At 45.5% G+C, this 12,995-nt stretch overlaps 1 pseudogene; it reads right to left on the bottom strand.

The window, feature by feature from the left end:
- Positions 1-268: 268 nt before the first annotated feature.
- LOC114212912 (heterogeneous nuclear ribonucleoprotein D-like pseudogene) overlaps positions 269-12,995 on the bottom strand; it is a 51,786-nt pseudogene continuing 39,059 nt past the window's right edge.

Raw genomic sequence — 12,995 nt, forward strand, 5'->3', positions numbered from 1 at the left:
CAGAAAGAGAAATCTCCTTTTTTTTCACATAAGGAAGCATTTATTTGAGGTTTAACATGAAATCCTACAAATAAAATTTGTATAAACACAAATCCACATCGAGTCATAACACAGATAGCAAAAGACAAAGTAAAAACAAAGAAAACTAATTGGCGGCTATATACAGTTCGACACAGTTGTGTCTTGTACACTAGAAAGTCTTTTACAAAATAATCATCTTAGATCAACAGAAGACCAATCTTCAATGTCGTCCTGCAAGATGGGCTAACTTTAGCAATCTCCTCCTGTTTTCTCCAACATCCTCCTTTAGTATGGCTGGTAATTGTTTTGGTGATTGCCACCCCCTCGAGACGCCTTGCCGTAAGCGCTCTGTTGCCCACTGTAGTCTGCACATCCCTGTCCATATCCATACTTCCCATAGTTATACCCAGTATAATCATAGCCGCCATAGCCACTATAGTTTTGATCACCACCATAGGCGCTATTGTAATTTCCATATCCTTGATCATAATAGTTATTAAATCCTTGGTTCCAGTTTTGGCCCTGACCTCGTCCACGACCCCTCGTACCACCTCGTCCACCAGCTGCAGCACCTCTTCCTCCTTTTTGTTGTTGCTGTTGCTGCCTGTATACCTCTTTGGGTTGTGCAACTTTGATTTCACACTTCCCAGAACCAATTTGATGATATCTGCTTTCTAACAATTTCTTTACTGGCTCTTCGTCTGTATATGTAATAAAACAAAATCGTCTTCTTTCATTTGTTTTTGTATCCATGGGAAGTTCAATATTTTCAATCTCTCCAAAGCCTCCAAAATATTCTTAAATTTGTTCTTCAGAAGTATCTGGGCTCAATCCACCCACAAAAACCTTTTTGGGGGGTTCTTTCCCTTTTAAAGCTTTGGCCCTTTTGGGGTCTATCAATTTGCCATCCAATTTGTGTTCTTTCAGTTCCAAAACCTTATCAACACTAGCAGCATCTTTGAAAAGCACAAATCCAAATCCTCTTGATCTTCCAGTCACTGGATCTGTTTTTATTGTACAGTCTACAACTTCCCCAAATCGAGACAAATACTCAGTCAGATCTTTCTTGCTTGTATCCCAGCTCAAGCCTCCAATAAACATTTTACCGTCATCCTGCTGATTCTTGCTCGCGTTAAGCTTGGATCCCTCTGCGAATTCCTCTATGTTGCTGCCCTTGTTCATGTCCTCCATGGTGGCAGAGTTGTCGGCCGAGGGGTGCTGGCGCGCAGCCCGGGTCGCCGCAGGAGCGGCGGCGGAGCGTTGTATGGAGCTGGATTTAAAATGGCGGCGGAAGACGAGAAATCTCCTTCTTTAAACACATATTTAAACTTGCACTTTATATGTCTAGAGATCCTCAGAATCTATATCCTCTTCTTGAACTAGTTAAAAAAAAACACTCTCGCACCCCACCCCCATTTCTGAATACATTACACATTGAGATCACCTGGAGTGTGAGTTCCTGCGTTGTTACTGCTGTCATTGCTGTTGGATTATGCATTCAAAATTTGACTTAACAACAAAGTTTTACTGTTTTGTTTTGTTTTTTTAAATCACTATTTCCCATACCCCATGTCTTTTTTGGTCTTGTATTCATTTTCTTTTTCTTTTATGACAGTACATTCTTGAGTAATTCTTTTAGAGAATCTGTGAATAATATATTCGTTCAGAGAGACTCTGTCCAAAATATCTTTGATCCCGCCCCCACTCACTCTTGAAGGCCAGTTGAGTTATGCACAGGATCTTAGGATAAAACAATTTTCTCCAGAAACTTGAAGCTCTTTTTCCATTGTTTTCCAGTGTTGCCAAATAGAAATCATTTGCAAATCTGAATCTTATTCCTCTGAGAATAAGCAGTGCCATCCCCTCTCTATCTTTTAAGACTTTTCCTTCTGAAATTTTACCACTGTGTGTCAGGAATGAATCTTTCTCCCTCTATTTATGTTGCTTAGCATTTGATTGATCCTCTCAACTTTAAGACTCTTGACTGCTTTCAGTTTTGGGAAAAGTTCTCCTATTGATTGATTGATTATCTTTCTCTCCCCATCTCTGCTTATGAAACTCCCGACTAGAAAAATGTTGAAATTTCTGTATCTAGTTTCTATATCATTTAACTACTTTTTCATTCTCCATATCTCTCAGTCATTTTACACCACAGTCTTTTTTTTTTTTTAAAGATTTTATTTATTTATTTGACAGAGAGAGTGAGAGAGCACAAGCAGGGGGAGCAGTAGAAGGAGATGGAGAAGCAGGCTTCCTGCCAAGCAAGGAGCCCAATGAGGGGCTCGATCCCAGGACCCTGGGATCATGACCTGAGCCGAAGGCAGATGCTCAACCATCTGAGCCACCCAGGCGCCCCTTACACCACAGTCTTAAGAGAATCCCTCAGCTTTTTTTTTTTTAAGATTTATTTTTTTATTTTGGAGAGAGGGAGAGAGAGAGAGATCATACTCACGAGTGGGGGGAGTGGCAGAGGGAGACAATCCTCAAGCAGATTCCCTGATGAGCACAGAGCCCACCACAGGGCTTGATCTCATGACCCATGAGATCATTACCTGAGCTGAAACCAAGAGTCAGACATTTAATCAACTGAGCCACCCAACGGAGCCACCCAGCCAACTGCCCCATCCCTCAGCTTATTTTTTTTTTTAAGATTTTATTTTTTTATTTGACAGAGAGAGAGGTAGCAAAAACAGGAACACAAGCAGGGGGAGTGGGAGAGGGAGACGCAGGCTTCCTGCTGAGCAGGGAGCCCAATGCAGGGCTCGATCCCAGGATGCTGGGATCATGACCTGAGCCAAAGGCAGACGCTTAACCAGCTGAGCCACCCAGGCGCCCCTCCCTCAGCTTATTTTTAACTCACTAATTCATTATTTCAAAAACAATTTAGAAATATTTCAACACAAAATATATTTAAAAGCATAAAGACTAAATAATATAGCAAACACACTAGTACACACTACCCAGCTTTAACATTTTGCCATATTTGCTTTATATTTCTATTTTTAAGCAATTAAATATTGTCAATAAAGTTGAAGCTCTTTGTGTTCTCTTCCCAATTCCATTCCCCTTCTTTTCTGTCCATAGGTAACAACTATGTTGAATTTGGTCTTTATGATTTTTAAATTAACTTTTTATTAAGGTATTATTTGTATACTATATAATTCACATATTTTTAAGTGTGCCATTTGATGAATTTTGGTATTTGTATGAAATTGTGTAACCACCATCACAGTCAAGATATAAAAGAATTCCATCACCCAAAAAAATTTTCACGTGCCCTTTGGCAGTTGATCACCTGCTTCTACCCTGGCCCTAGACAACAACCTCTTTCTGTCCTATAGATTTGCCTTTTTTAGAATTACATATATGGGATCAGATGTGCATATTCTTTTATGTTTGGTTTATTTCACTTAGCATATTTTTGAGATTCAGCCATGTTTTTGCATGCATTATCAATGTTTAATTACTTTTTATTGCTGAGTAGTATTCCCAAGTATGAATATACAACAATTCATTTATCCATTCACCAGTTGATGAACATTGGAATTGCTTCCAGTTTGGGGCTATTCTGAATAATGCAACTATGAACATTCGTGTTCAGATCTTTGGGTGGACATATGTTTTAATTTCTCTTGGGTAAATACATGAAAGTAAAATTGCTACATTACAGGGTAAGTATGTTCTTAACTTTATGTTAACATACTGTTTTCCAATTGGCTGTGCTGTTTTGCATGTCCACCAGCAACCTATGAGAGTTCCAGTTTCTCCATATCCTTGCCAACACTTGGTATTGCCAGTCTTTTAAACTTCAGTGTATGGTGGTTCATCATTATTATTTTACTTTGTATTTCTCTAGTGACTAATAAAGCTGGGGATCTTTAATGTGATTATTGCATTCATATATTTCCTTTTTGGAATTTCTGTTCGAATCTTTTCCCCATTATTATTGGATTGTTTGTCTTATTATCACATTGTAACAGTTCTCTATGTATTTTAGATATACATTTTCCAATTTTAATGTAAATTTTCTTGAAATATAACCATCAATGTTATACTGAATGCATAGAAAAGGTGTATACTGTTGTTTTCATGTTTTGACTTTATATAATAGATATTGTACCAATCTATCATTCTGCAATTGCGTTTTAGTCACTCAGCATTATATTTTTAAAATTGATCCCTGTGGATACATGTAGCTGTAGGTAATTTATTTTACCTGTTGCATAAGATTCTGTAATGTGACCAACCCACAATTTTTTTTATCCATTCTCCGTTAGCTTATGGGTTGTTTCCAATTTTTTCTAAATGCATCAAACAATTCTGCAGTGAACACTCACATAATTCCTTACACACATGAAAATTTTGTCGGGGCTTACACCTAGACGTGGCATAGGGGCTGCGTGTCTTTAAATTTATTCCAACTTTCCCTTTAGCTATATTTTGTACTATTCAGCCAACCTACTGAGTTTTAAATTTGAACAATTATTTTAAATTTTCAAGATCTCTTAGTGATTCATTTTAGTAACAGCCTGTTCTCAATTTATGGGTATGATAGCTTCTCCAATCTCCCTAGGGATGGTAATTATACTACTTTAAAGTCTTCTTTTTGTTTGTGTTTGCCCCCTTAAGTCTATTCCCTTGAGTTTAAGGTCTTCTGTTGGTTAAATTTGATTCCCCTCTTTCACAGTGTTGATTTTCCTGAAATGCTTTGGCATTCTTGGTTTTCTGCAGTGATTTGCTCTATCTGCCTGTCTCTGAAGGATGGTTTTGACCACAAGAGTTTGTCTCTGTTAATCACTGTGGAGGAGTGTTGTCAGTGGTATATTCCAGTGATGGAAGCTGGTCTTCTTCCCACTTCCCAGTGTGTCACTAGATTCCCCAGGGCATGTCCTTGACTCTTAGACCTAATATGTCCACTCATTGCTCTGGCTTATGGGTAAACTCCCCTGCCATTAGCTGCTCAGCATGAGCAATGAGGGGTGGGGAGGGGGAGTTGGTCAGGAATAGGCCAGCCTGGCTGCTTCAAATTCAGCTTCTCAATCGCTCACTCTCATGACTGCACTGGTCCCCTGCTGCTCTGGGTATCCTGTGGTCCTGTTGACTCTGAGCTTGGAGCTCAGCCCCATCTTGCACAGTGATGTTTTCCTTGTGTGTTTTGGGCTATGGGCTCCTCTGTCAATTCAGACCTGACTACTTTCCATCTTTCAGGAATTCCACAAAGTTTCTGATCCACTGAGAACTTTCTTGTTTTCTACAACTGTTACAATAGTTTATACACTTACATCAATACATATATATTTTTTGTTATAACTGGAGATTTGGGGAGAGAGGACTGGACCCAGTCTGTCATTTTTTTCCAATCTCCCATGCTTCTTAACATCTTTCAATTCTGTCTTCCTTGGATCTCTCTGACCTTGGGTCTCCATGGGTCTCTCTGTGTCTGTCTTTGGCTGTGGTTCTGTGTCTATGTCTGTCTGTGGCTCCATTTCTATTCACGTCTTCCTCTATCCCTGGTTTCTCTAAGCCTCTGTTCCTCATCATTCCCTATTCTTGGTGGCTGCTCCCCATCAGTGGGAGGCTCTGGCCCCCGTGGCTGGCTGGCTCTGGAGCAGTTTGTGGGTGGGGGAGCCCCAGATTGCTGCAACGTGGAACAAGGATTTCCAACACATGCTCCCTCTGGCAGCCTGCCACCACAGCTCACTGCCTGCCAACATCACACTTCAACTTAAAGAGGGAAAACTGCCAGACCAATGTTTTAGCTACAGCCCTGTGTCAGGGTTGCATGGGGAATCTCACAGCAGCCCCTGCCAGAAGCTTGAGCTGTGAGGGGATTGGGGAAGGGGCTCAGGGCTGCCTGGTGTTGGTGGGGGGTCCTGGCTGCCACCCTCCCTGGCCTCACTGGTTCTGAGTACCAGAAAGTTGCTTGGAACCTACTCTGGGTTCTTCCCTTCCTAATCCACTCCTGGGCAGGTAGGTAACCAGTGGTCCTGCTTCCTCTCTCCATTGTCTCTCCCTGCCCCATGCCACCCACAGTGTGACTGCCTCCTCCACCTCTGGACAAAGTAGCCCTGGGCTGGGAGTTGAGGGAATGGTCTGGGACTTTGGAAAAGTCAGTGGAATCACTCTGGTTTTACTGGTCAGGAGTCAGGAAATGTTAGAGATCAGTGTAGAAGTGCCCACCTTCACCAATGAAGAGACAGCCATTCCTTTCAATGCAAAAGTTCCATTCTTTTCTAGGAATTACCCCTGCCAGCATAAAAGTGCCCATCCTTGCTAATGTAGACATGCCCATCTATAGAAGCGCTTCTTCTAGCAAATGTAGGGCTTCCTATTCATGTGAGTATAGAGCGCCCCATATGTACCTGTGTGAAGCACCCTTCCCTGCCAATATAGACTCACCAGTTTTTCTTTCAAGATAATCATACCCATTCCTGTCCCTGGGGACATTCCCAGCCCAACCACTGCAGATGCTTTCGTTCTAATGGACGTAGAAGCACCCACAGCTGTAAGTAAGCTCCATTCCTGTCAATATAGAAGTGACCTCTTGCTAACTCCCACCAGGACCCAATTTAGATGTCTCTTCTTCCAGGCAGCCTTTCCATTCTTCTAGTGAGGTTGCATCCTCCCTGCATGTGCAGAGGCCCTCAATCAAGGCAAAGGGGAAATACGCTCATCTCTAGTAGAAGAGAACTTATGGTCAGTGCAGTGCTTATTATTTCTTTCAGTGTGGATTTCCTCAGTATGCCAGCAGGGATAAGCCCATTCCAGACTTGGGGCAATGCCTCCTTTTAGGAGTACAAGTGGCTCTTAGAGCTGCAAGTACAAAACGTGTAAGTGAAAAAGCATAGATGTTCCTATTCTAACTACTGTAGAAACAACCATATTTGAGAATACAGAGGTTCCCAATCCCACCAGTGTAGAAGTGCCCATCAATATGGAAGCATACACTGGTGGGGGTTGGGGGGGGCTCCCAGCCTGCCAACATGGATGCACCCATCAGCTATCAGAGGCGAGCAGGTCCCTTGAGACACCTGGCAGACCCAGAAGTTATCAATGAAGAAAGGTAGCATGAAGAGGTGGGGTGGGGAGTTGGAGCCACTTGATCAAACCGACAGCCTGGTGAAGTGCTAGCTGCCAATATAAACAGATAAGCATTAATAATCACTCTTTCTTAAAAGCCCCACTTGCATGTCCCATTTTCCTGAGGATGCCACCTGCACAGCTGCTCCTAATCAAGGACCATTTAATTCGTTCCCAGATCATTGTCTGCATTAATTGTCTTAAACAAACTGAAGTTCATCTCACCTTATTCCCCAAGGGCCTGGAGGGTTTCTAATTACCTGTAGGTGGTTCTCCACACAGCCCAGCTTCATTAAAGATCACAATATGTTCCTCTAATAGGTTTCCCATTAAAATCCAATGGGTTCCCATCAAAATGAGTTATGTCCCAGAAAAAAAAATCCACTAAAATATATTTTAATTAAAGTGAATTAAGTATTGCATATGTCTGTTTCTGCCAACAGGTTGCACTTGAGACTGATGGTGGCAGAAAGCAGAGGAGAGAGGTGGGAAAGAGGAGGAGGGGGAGGGGAGGGGGCAGGAAGGTTCACTCATGAGTGAAGAGTTTTGGAAGCAGACAGTGCCTTCACTGCTCCTGACTTTAGACAAGTTACCTCGCCTCTTTGAGCTTTAGTTTCCTGGTGTCTAAAATGGAGATAATAATCTCTAACTTCCAGTTTATTTTTGCTATGATTAGAGACAAAACATATAAATAAAATGCTTCACACATAAAAAGTCCTCAATAGATGTCACTGTTATTATATAATATTATAAATAAATATTGTATTCATCAGCTGTGCTGTGTAACAAACAAATTCCCCAAATCTCAAAGACTTATGACAACAAATCTTTATTTCTCACCAAGACAGCAAGTTAGTACTGCCTCACATGACTTCTTGTTCTGGAACCCAGGCTGAAGAAATAGCCCCTTCTCTGGGACAGGTTGTTTTCATGGCAGAGGACAGAAGTGCAAGAGATCAAGCTGAACCATGCCACTGTGTTCAAAGCTTGTGCTAGACATTTGGATGTCATGTTGCTCACTTTCCAGTGGTCAGAGCGATTCACGCTGCCAAGCCTGGCAGTGGTGCTGAAAACTAGACCCCTGCCTACCAGGAGGTAGGGCAACGGTGTGGCTGTATGATCCTCTTACAAGGAAGGGAATGAAGAATTGTCAACAACAGAAGAATTTGCCACAGTCCTATCACTAGGTGTCACAGCAGTGTTTCCCAAGCTTGCCTGACAATAAAAATCTTCTAGGGATCAAAATATAGAGAGCTGAATCCTAATTCAGAGCTACTAAACCAGGTCCCCTAAGGGAGGATCCTGGAAATCTGTATTTTTAAACAAATGTCAGATGATCATCTTTATTATCAGGAACATTTGAAAAATGGTTTTTATAGAATAATGGATAATATCATAGGCTTGAATCAGACAGATCTGAGATTGTAAACTGTCTCCACCATGTATTAGTCGTGTAATCATGGGAAAGTTTTTTTTTTTTAAGATTTTATTTATTTATTTGACAGAGAGAGGCACAGTGAGAGAGGGAACACAAGCAGGGGGAGGGGCAGAGGGAGAAGCAGGCTCCCTGTTGAGCAAGGAGCCCAATGCGGGACTCGATCCCAGGACCCTGGGATCATGACCTGAGCTGAAGGCAGACGCTTAATTTACTGAGCCACCCAGGTGCCCAATGGGAAAGTTTTTTAACTGCTCTGAACTTCAATTTCTTTATTTGTGAAATAGGGTGATGGCAAATAGCACAATGTCTGGTCTAGTACAGGCCTTTGATAAATATTAGCTCTTCTTATTTTTAAAATAACAATAACAATGATGTTGATACTGAATGTAAAGTGCCCAGCTCAATGAGTTGCAAATGGTAATTTTGAGAACAATAGTATTACATTATAATAATGATAATAATCAGATACATAATATAAATATGTAATAATATACTTGGAAGGATTCAATAAGAATAGCTATCTACAGCCACAAACACTGCCTAATGCTCTGAACTCCTTAGTATGAGTCCTTTCACCATCTTGAAATTCGTAATAATTTTTGAGCAAGGGGCTCTGCATTTACATTTTGCTGTGGGTTTTGCCCTCTACTCCTACCAAGACTCTCGAGGTGGGCAGCTCCCCAGTGGAGTGAAAAAGCTTAGGGTAAAAAATGGCAGAATAACACCCACAATAAGCTTCCCTCACATCAACTCAGTCCTTTCCCAGCTGCCCCCCCACCACCTTGGTAAATGGCGCCACCATCCGTTTTTCAGACCAACCATCTTGCCAGGATCCTTGATGATCCTTGATCCTTGTTTCTCATCCCCTACATTCACCCAGCCACCTCCGAAATATGTTTTGACTCAATCTCCCTTCTCTTCTGCTTGAGCCCCACTTGACTCTTGCTGGACATATGTAACTGGTCTCCCTAATCTTGGGGGTGGGTGGGTAATCTGATCACAGCGTCCCTCAGCTTGAAAGCTTCTAATGGCTTCTACCTACTACTCCCGGTCAACTCTCATTTTCTTCTCACTCTCCCACCAGACTGAATGACCCTCAGTCCTTCCACCTCTGGGGTCTTGGCACAGGCTGTTCCCCTGCCTGGAACCTTCTCCCTACCCCCACCCCACGCCCCTTCCTCCATGCTTCCTGCAGCCCTCAACTTACAGATCCTTCCCCTGGGCAGCCTTCCTTGATGCTTCCTCCCCACTGGGGGTTAGATGCTCCTTCTTTGAGCTCCCCAGGTCCATGTGCCCCCATTCACCCCATCCAGACCTTCTCTGCCTGTGTCCATGCCCAAGTCCTCTGTCTAACTCCAGTTTCCCAGAGGGAAGGGAAAAGCAGTGTCTGTCTTGTTCTCTGTTGCAACTCCGGTGCGGGGCACATAGCCAGAGCTCATTAACTGCTTGCTGAATGAATGAATGAATGAATGAAACCTCCCTCACCTTTGCTGCTAGTCTAGCCCTGCCCTCAGGTTAGAGTTCTGAGAAATGGGCTATCCCCTTGATGGAGGCCTCACTATTATGGTCCCCTGGGGGCACAAACACAGGCCCATGGCCCAAGGAATGGTGTCTCTCCTGGCTCCTTTAAAGGGATAGTGATACTTTGGGTGTATTGCCCTGACCCCCCTGCCCCCAAGATCTCTCCGGGCCACCTGTCCGGGCACCCATCAGCTACTCCTCATCCCCATTTACTGGTTGGCTGTGCTGGATGGAGTCGGCTCTCTTCCCAGCTTGGTCTCTTCCCAGGGACATTTGTTGGTAGTTTGAAATCAGCCATGGTGGGAATACTTACACCATGGACATTGGCAAATGCTACAGATTAGGGCTTTGCTGCTGTTGTTGATAAGGGGACTGGTTTACAGCACACCTGCCGATTCTAGGCTGACAGTAGCCCTGGCAGTCCCGGGGCTTGCTCAGACTCCTCGGGCTTTACCATCCAGATGCTGGCCCCAGCTTGCCTGGCTGCCTCCCTGTCTCCCCTTCCCTCCCCTGAGCACAGTTTCAGGTTCTCTATGATCATGTCTTTTCTCTGCCATTTTACAGAGAAAATTGAACATGTGGCTCAAATACAGCTAGTTGACCCCACTTTACGTTTCATTTCGAATAACCAGCCAAAAAGGCAGCCCAGCATTGCTGACCCCCCAGTGCTAAGCTGCAAGAGAGAGAAGCTGATTGGCTCAGCTTGAGTCAGCGTCCCCCCTTGGTGTCGTCAGCGGGGCAGAGAGGTGGGGTACTCGTAGGGCCTGTGGGGCCCCACCCTGGGGGAAGGGCAGGTCTCAGAAAAAGGATCCGGAGGCTGGAGGACCACAGAGGGGGCCTGCCACACCTGCCTGCCCAGCGGGACCCTCTCAGATGCAGCTTGAATGCCCTGTCCCTATGGCCATTGTCATTTGGATGACTGGCTGATCTCTGCATTCCAGCCCATGCTGCTTCCTTCCTCCAAGTCTCAGCTTCCTCCTCCGTGAAATGGTGGCAACCTTCAAAGCAGGGCTGTTGTAAGAGCCTCCATGAGATCACGTGGGCAGAGTGCCCAAGCTGGCCACCTGCTGTGTCACCACTACACGTCTGACTTCCCTAAAGTCCCCAAAGTTCCCCTGCTCCTCACCGGCCACCACCCTCCTCCCCCCTTGTCCTATCACCACCATGCTTCCCCACTGCCGCTGTGGCCCCTGGGTGCCTGTGGTCACACCCACTCAGACGCCCCCATCACACCGCCACACACATCTCACTAACATGGGACACGCACCAGAGTGCCTGTGATGGGCGTTGAAACCACGAACTTGACCACTCTCTTGGTCACTGAGGCTCCTGGTCAGCCTGGCTGAGCGGCCTGTGGCCCAGCCTCTCCCCCAGGGCCCCGCCTGATATCAGGTTGGGCACACCAGACCGCAAAGGGAGGGAGGCAGGAACTCACCAGGGCCTAAAAGATGTCAAATGCCCCAGGTATCTTTTAGGGTCTCCTGGGACACCCCCTACATCCTGTGAACAGAAGCAGATGTTGTTATGTTTCTTGTTGTTAGTGTTATTATTTGCCCACCCACCGAGCAAACATCCGTACCGCCTGCTCTCTTCTGACTGGGGGCTGGGTGCTGGGGGTTCAGAGACACAGCCGACGTGGGTCCTGAACTTGGGAACCTCAGTCCATGACCTGAGGCTGTCCAGGTCTCACCAGCCTATGGGTGCAAAGAGATCACACCCAACACCCCAGGCCCAGGCCCACCTCTGTGCCCAGAACTCCAATCCACCACATACTCCCCACCTGCCACAGGATAGATTCCGTTGTCCTCGAGTGGGGCCTCCTGTGGGCCCGTGAATCTGACTGGGCTGCATCCGCTTCTGTTGGTCTCTGCCCCTCAATTTGTGTGGTGGACCTCTCGGGGCCTGCTGGGCACCATGGTTGTCCTCTGTTCCACCCAGATCCTGCCTTGGCCTTGGCCCGGCTTCAGACTCTTACTGAGGGCTCCAATGCTTGGGGCCCAGGCAGCTCCTGGGTCTGTGACAAAGCACTGTAGGATCAGTCCGGAAGTCCCTGCAGTAGAGGTGTCTAGGCCCAGTTGGGATGCATATGTTGATGAAGCTCTTCTTTTACAAAGGGGGAGATTATCTTTTTTTTTTAAAGTAAGCTGTACGCCCAACATGGGGCTTGAACTCACAACCCCAAGATCAAGAATCACATATTCTACCGACTGAACCAGCCAGGCACCCCAGTGAAGGTGTTCTTTTAGTTCAAAACCACGTGATGGCTTTCTCCCTTGGGTGTGGCACGTACCTCCCAAGGACAGTGGAATGAGGGGACTTTCAGTTTCCAGCCACTGCCTCAAATCTGGGACTCTCTTTTGTGCTCAGGCCCTGTTGCCTACTCTGAATCCACATTTTCTAACAATTAATTCTCCCTAGGAGGCCATGCAGTCCCTCCCCGCACCCTGGCTTCCATTGGCCATTCTCAGGGGCAGGTAACAGAGCACCTGGCAGAATGGCCTGTGTTACCAACGGGGCAGCCCGCAGTAGGTGGGGCCATCTTCAGGTCCGTGCCTCCGTGATAGGCTGGAGTAGTAGTATTGGTCAGCAGTTGTTTACCGGCCTTCTCTCTCCTGGGCTGAACATACATCCCAGCCTGCTATGTTGGGCCCAGCCTGTGGCTTCCTTTAGCTATGGGAATGTAGCAGGCATGACTTGAGCCAAGGCCTGAAAAGTGCTTGTGCCTGTTGGTTTGGCCTTGAGCTCCTGTGATCTGCCAAGGGAAGACCTCTTCCTGGTTGCCGGGAGGACCCTTCTGCCTGGGCCCCAGAATAAACACAGGTAGAACAGACTGGAATCCAATCCACAGCCTGAAGCAGAGTGGCCCAGCCCAGCCCGGCCTAAATTAGCTGAACCACAGTCAACCTGCTGACCCGGGACCTGAGAGCATGCGAAG

This window comes from Eumetopias jubatus, unplaced genomic scaffold (assembly GCF_037043125.1).
Source record: "Eumetopias jubatus isolate StellerSeaLion01/CBP00866 unplaced genomic scaffold, mEumJub1_p1.0 scaffold_15, whole genome shotgun sequence".
In the NCBI taxonomy this organism is placed as follows: Eukaryota; Metazoa; Chordata; class Mammalia; order Carnivora; family Otariidae; genus Eumetopias; species Eumetopias jubatus.